This window comes from Mus caroli, chromosome 10 (assembly GCF_900094665.2).
Source record: "Mus caroli chromosome 10, CAROLI_EIJ_v1.1, whole genome shotgun sequence".
Classification (NCBI taxonomy): domain Eukaryota; kingdom Metazoa; phylum Chordata; class Mammalia; order Rodentia; family Muridae; genus Mus; species Mus caroli.
The window spans coordinates 119,750,036-119,756,727 of NC_034579.1; the positions used below are offsets into that span (position 1 = coordinate 119,750,036).

At 42.3% G+C, this 6,692-nt stretch overlaps 1 protein-coding gene and 1 non-coding gene across 13 annotated transcripts in view; one reads left to right on the top strand and one right to left on the bottom strand.

The window, feature by feature from the left end:
- Positions 1-6,692, top strand: part of R3hdm2 (R3H domain containing 2) — a 124,772-nt gene that overhangs the window by 19,713 nt on the left and 98,367 nt on the right. The gene's annotated exons all lie outside the window — the stretch shown is intronic.
- Positions 5,921-6,028, bottom strand: LOC115032179. Its single transcript, XR_003837840.1, has one exon. It is a non-coding gene; the product is annotated as a U6 spliceosomal RNA (small nuclear RNA).

The window sequence follows — 6,692 nt, forward strand, 5'->3', positions numbered from 1 at the left end:
CCTGCCTCTGCCTCCCAAGTGCTGGGATTAAAGGCGTGCGCCACCACCACCCGGTCAAAAACAGATATTAATATTTTAAATTTTTTTGTATGTATGTTTGTGTCTCTGTGTGGTTATGTGTACATGAGTGCAGATTCACAAGGAGGCCAGAAGAGAATGTCAGATCCCCAGGAGCTGGAGTTAGAGGCATTTGTGAGCTTTCAACTGTGAGTGATGGGAACAGGGCTCAGGTTCTCTGCAGGAGCTGTAGATGCTCTGAATCACTGAGCCATCTCCCCAGTCATAGTCTTTGTATGTGTTGTATACATACGTACATACATACATATGTTAATGTATATGTGTACTTTGTGTATGTATGGGCTGTGTGAGTGTGTGTGCTATGTGCTCTGTATGTGTATGTTCCTTTGGAAGAGCAGGAAATATTCTTAACCACTGGCTCATCTTTCCAGCCCCTTTCTTTGTTCTCTTGTCTGTCCTGAAAGCCAGTGTCACATTGTTTAGATTGCTGTAGCTTTGTAGTTGTGAAGTCACACAACATGAGTCTCTCTGCTTTGTCTATTAAGGACCCTTGCAGGTGCACATGAATAATTGTAAACATTGTCATTAAAGAAGAAAGATTATATAGAAATATTGGTTTAAGTTCATTTGTGGCTTATAAGAATGTGCTGGGTGTGATTGTGCATGCCTATAGGCTAGCCTGACCCACAAGTTCATTACCGTATAACAATGTATTTGAAAAGCACCAACTCAATAATAGCATTCAGAGCCAGTTCAGTTTCCTCTCCTTTTAAAATAATTTTTTAAAAATTTATTTTTATTTTTAGAATTCCTTTTCAAGACAGTTTCTCTGTGTAGCCCTGGGTGCCCTGGAAATCCCTCTGTAGGCCAGGCTGGCCTTGAACTTACAGTGATCCACCTTCCTCACTTCTCAGGTGTTGAGGTTAAAGATGTGCACCACCACCACCTGGGTTTCTTCTCTTTGGTTTTGTACTTTTCTTATCATAGATATTATATATTTATATATCCTGTCCTTATTAAAACATGCACAACTACAGCCTTATAGAGTTTGTGTTTTTTAGGGTTGTATTGCATAACTTAGGCTTGACTGCTATATTGTCCCTTCTCCTGCATCTGTTCCCAAGTGTTAGGATTAAAGGCATGAGCCACTGGATCTGGCTCTAGATGTGGTTGGTGTGTATGTGTGTGTGTATATATGTATGTATGATGTATTTTTGGCAGGGTCCTAAGCACTTTGGGTATAGCTTTGTAATGACTTGGCCTCAAAGGTTTCTTGTGCGTGTAATGAGATGCTTTTTCTTGCTGTTTCTAAGATTCTCTCCTTGCTTCTGACTTTGGACAGCTTGACAGTATTTATATGCCGGGACCAGTTTTTATTAGCTGGAACTTAGGAAGCTTGCTAGGTATGAAGATTTCTTTCATAAACTTTGATGTGTTTGGATATTTCATTAAATATTCCTTTTGTTACTTTTTCCCCTTCATCATACTTAGAATTGAACCCACGGTCTCGCACCTGACAAGACAGCGTTCTGCTGCTGAGCCTGCCCCTGTGGCTCTGTCAGTGTACTTGATGCTTTTCTGTTTGTTTGTTTTGTTTTTTGGAGACAGGGTTTTTCTGTATAGCCCTGGCTCTCCCTGAACTCACTCTGTAGACCAGGCAGGCCTCGAACTCAGAAATCCGCCTGCCTCTGCCTCCCGAGTGCTGGGATTAAAGGCGTGCGCCACCACGCCCAGCTTTCAACTGAGTTTTAAAAAAATCCTTTTGCTGCTTCCCAGTGAGAGATGGAGATGATTTGGGGTAGATGAAGTTATTTGTTCACACCAGTAAGTACATGAACACATAGTGGTTTCCATTGAACTACTGAGATTTCTTAACATTTTCCACTAGTAAATGTGTCATACTTTAATTTCTTAAGAATTTTATTTTTTTATGTGTACAAGTGTTTGTCTGCATGTATGCATATGTGTGCCATGGATGTGCCTGGTGCCTTTGAAGGCTGAAGAAGGAATCGCTTTCCTTCTTCAGAGTTAAAGATGGCTGTGAGCCATGTGGGTGCTGGGAACCGAACCCAGGTCTTACAGAAGAGCAGTCAATGCTCTTAAGCACTGAGCCATCTTTGCAGCATCTTAGCTGGTGTTTATAGCCACCTTCCTCTCCTACCACTCTGTGTTGATATGTATTAAGTGCAGGTTTTGCAAGCTGTCCTGTCTGTCCTCCACAGCCTAGGCGGTGTGTGAAGCTTCCATGGTTGACGGTTGCTTTCAGAGACTTTACACTATCCTTTGACAGAAAAGATTAGAGTTTTTATGAAGTCTTCATTCATTTCTTTTTCCATTTTCATTTTATGTATATGAGTGTCTTGCCCTGTGTGTATGTCTGTGCTTCACATGCATACAGTGTTTGAGAAGGCCAGAAGACAGTGTTGGACTCCCTGGGACCGGAGTTACTGATGGTTGTGAGCCACTATGTGGGTGCTAGGAATCAAACCTGGGTCCTCAGAAAGAGCATCCAGTGCATTTAACCACTGAGCCATCTCTCCAGATCCCTCCCCACCGTTTTTTGAACTAATTTCACCACGCAGCTCTTGTCTAGCCTGGATTCAGTACGTAGACCAGGCTGGCCTCCGACTCACACGCCTGCTCTTGCTTTTGGGATTAAAGGCGGTGCTTTGTTTCTTCTTCTTCTCATTGACGGCTCTCGGATGAAGTCTTAGAATCCAGGAGGAATGCTCTTATTTTTTCTTTTAAATTTTTATGCATGTATTTGTGTGTGTGTGTGTGTGTACATACACGTGTGAAAGTGCATGAGTGTGGAGGTCAGAGACCAGCTTGCAGGTGTGCATAAGTTTCCCTGTGGTTTCTGTGGCTGGAGCTCAGGTGGTCAGGACAGTGGGTACCGTAGACTTGGATGTGCAAGCCATCCCAGCAGTCTGTTCTGTTGGGTTTCCCTCTAAGGAGATTCCTCGCTTAGGTCCTCCGTGCTGTGCGTGGAAGGAACAGAGAGAGGGTCTCGCAGCGTTGGTCTAGGGTATCGTTCCTTAGCACTACTTGTGGAAGACATGGTTCCATGTTGAGTGACTTTACTTGTCAAAAACACTTTGCCATAGATGTTTGGGTTTTTGTTTCTTTGCTTTCATTTTTTGATTCTTGTTTCTATTGGTCTTTTTTTTTTTTTTTTTTTAACAAAAACAGATCGGTTTTTTTCTCTGTGGGGCCCGGGCTGTCCTGGCACTCACTCTGTAGACCAGGTTGGCCTCTAACTCAGAAATCCGCCTGCCTCTGCCTCCCAAGTGCTGGGATTAAAGGCGTGCGCCACCACCACCCGGTCAAAAACAGATATTAATATTTTAAATTTTTTTGTATGTATGTTTGTGTCTCTGTGTGGTTATGTGTACATGAGTGCAGATTCACAAGGAGGCCAGAAGAGAATGTCAGATCCCCAGGAGCTGGAGTTAGAGGCATTTGTGAGCTTTCAACTGTGAGTGATGGGAACAGGGCTCAGGTTCTCTGCAGGAGCTGTAGATGCTCTGAATCACTGAGCCATCTCCCCAGTCATAGTCTTTGTATGTGTTGTATACATACGTACATACATACATATGTTAATGTATATGTGTACTTTGTGTATGTATGGGCTGTGTGAGTGTGTGTGCTATGTGCTCTGTATGTGTATGTTCCTTTGGAAGAGCAGGAAATATTCTTAACCACTGGCTCATCTTTCCAGCCCCTTTCTTTGTTCTCTTGTCTGTCCTGAAAGCCAGTGTCACATTGTTTAGATTGCTGTAGCTTTGTAGTTGTGAAGTCACACAACATGAGTCTCTCTGCTTTGTCTATTAAGGACCCTTGCAGGTGCACATGAATAATTGTAAACATTGTCATTAAAGAAGAAAGATTATATAGAAATATTGGTTTAAGTTCATTTGTGGCTTATAAGAATGTGCTGGGTGTGATTGTGCATGCCTATAGGCTAGCCTGACCCACAAGTTCATTACCGTATAACAATGTATTTGAAAAGCACCAACTCAATAATAGCATTCAGAGCCAGTTCAGTTTCCTCTCCTTTTAAAATAATTTTTTAAAAATTTATTTTTATTTTTAGAATTCCTTTTCAAGACAGTTTCTCTGTGTAGCCCTGGGTGCCCTGGAAATCCCTCTGTAGGCCAGGCTGGCCTTGAACTTACAGTGATCCACCTTCCTCACTTCTCAGGTGTTGAGGTTAAAGATGTGCACCACCACCACCTGGGTTTCTTCTCTTTGGTTTTGTACTTTTCTTATCATAGATATTATATATTTATATATCCTGTCCTTATTAAAACATGCACAACTACAGCCTTATAGAGTTTGTGTTTTTTAGGGTTGTATTGCATAACTTAGGCTTGACTGCTATATTGTCCCTTCTCCTGCATCTGTTCCCAAGTGTTAGGATTAAAGGCATGAGCCACTGGATCTGGCTCTAGATGTGGTTGGTGTGTATGTGTGTGTGTATATATGTATGTATGATGTATTTTTGGCAGGGTCCTAAGCACTTTGGGTATAGCTTTGTAATGACTTGGCCTCAAAGGTTTCTTGTGCGTGTAATGAGATGCTTTTTCTTGCTGTTTCTAAGATTCTCTCCTTGCTTCTGACTTTGGACAGCTTGACAGTATTTATATGCCGGGACCAGTTTTTATTAGCTGGAACTTAGGAAGCTTGCTAGGTATGAAGATTTCTTTCATAAACTTTGATGTGTTTGGATATTTCATTAAATATTCCTTTTGTTACTTTTTCCCCTTCATCATACTTAGAATTGAACCCACGGTCTCGCACCTGACAAGACAGCGTTCTGCTGCTGAGCCTGCCCCTGTGGCTCTGTCAGTGTACTTGATGCTTTTCTGTTTGTTTGTTTTGTTTTTTGGAGACAGGGTTTTTCTGTATAGCCCTGGCTCTCCCTGAACTCACTCTGTAGACCAGGCAGGCCTCGAACTCAGAAATCCGCCTGCCTCTGCCTCCCAAGTGCTGGGATTAAAGGCGTGCGCCACCACGCCCGGCTACTTGATGCTTTTCATGGCCTGCCAAGGTTACTCATTTGTCTCTGTTCTTTTTTAATTTCTTTTCTGGAGTTTGATAATCTTTAATTTACATAGCTTAAGTCCATTGAGTTGTGTTTATTTAGTTTTGTTTTGTCTGCTTAAATCTGCTGTTGCTTCCCCATCGACGATTTTCTTCATTTCTGTTACTGTATCAGCCCTGGTCTTTGTTGATGGTCTCACTCTGTCATGCAGGCTGGCCCAGAATCTGCTGTGTAGCCTATGCCCTGCCTCCCTAGGGTTAAGGTTTGGATTATAGGGATGATGCCATGCTAGCTGCTGCTGCTGCTGCTGCTGCTGCTTCTTCTTCTTCTTCTTCTTCTTCTTCTTCTTCTTCTTCTTCTTCTTCTTCTTCTTCTTCTTCTCTTAAGATTATTTATTTATTTAATGTATATACGAGTATACTGTAGCTGTACAGATGGTTGTGAGCCTTCATGTGGTTGTTGGAAATTTAACTTAGTACCTCTACTTGCTCTGGTTGGCCCCACTCGCTCAGTCCCTGCTCTTTCCAGAGCAAAGATTTATTTATTATTATACATAAGTACACTGTAGCTGTCTTCAGACACACCAGAAGAAGAGGGTGTCAGATCTCATTACGGGTGGTTGTGAGCCACCATGTGGTTGCTGGGATTTGAACTCAGGACCTTTGGAAGAGCAGTCAGTGAGTGCTCTTACCTGCTGAGCCATCTCTCCAGCCTCATCATGCCTGCTTCTTACTGTACTCTGTGTGTATGCTCTATATGTTCAGCTGTGTGGGTTGTATGTGTGAAGACAGGAGGACCTTGGGTCTCCTCTTTATCACTCACCATCTTGTTCTCCTTGAGCCAGGGTTTCTGACTGAACCTGGAACCTATTTCTGTACCCTTTGTGTGTCATACTTGCACAGGGGCCATGACAGTTTTCTCTGTATTGTTCTAATTTTAGTATATGTGCTGTGAAGTAAGCACCTATTACTGTACTTATTATTATTTTTTACATTTGTTTGTGTGTGTGTGTGTGTGCACAGTGTGCCTGTATGGCATGGCACGTATGTGGAAGAGAGAGGGACATTGTGAAGGAAGGAGTTCTTTCCTTCCAGCCTGTGGGTCTCAGGGATCAAATTCTGCTTGTCAGGTGTGGTAGCTGTGCCTTTATCCATTGAGCATCTGCATGGTCTGTTTCTATATTTTCTAACTCCAAAAATTCAATTGGGTTCTGATTCCTTTTTATAATTCTAACATCATTTTTATTTATTTTATTTAAAAATGTGTATATGTTTTGCCTATACTTGTAGGTCTGTGTACCACTTGCATGACTGATGCCTGTGAGGGCCAAAAGAGGGAGTTGGCTCACCTGTAATTGGAGTTACAGATAGTAGCCAGCTGCCATGTGGGTGCTGGGAATTGAGCCCAGATTTTCTGGAAGAGGAGTCAGTGCTCTTATCTGCTGAGCCATCTTATTTACTGTGTTTATTTATTTATTTATGATTCATTTATTTATCTTCTCTGTGTGTGTATGGGGGTACGGCGGGAGGGAGCACACTGTCATAGTCTAGTTAAGTGTTACATCATCGAGTTCACACTGTCATAGTCTAGTTAAGTGTTACATCATCGAGTTCACACTGTCATAGTC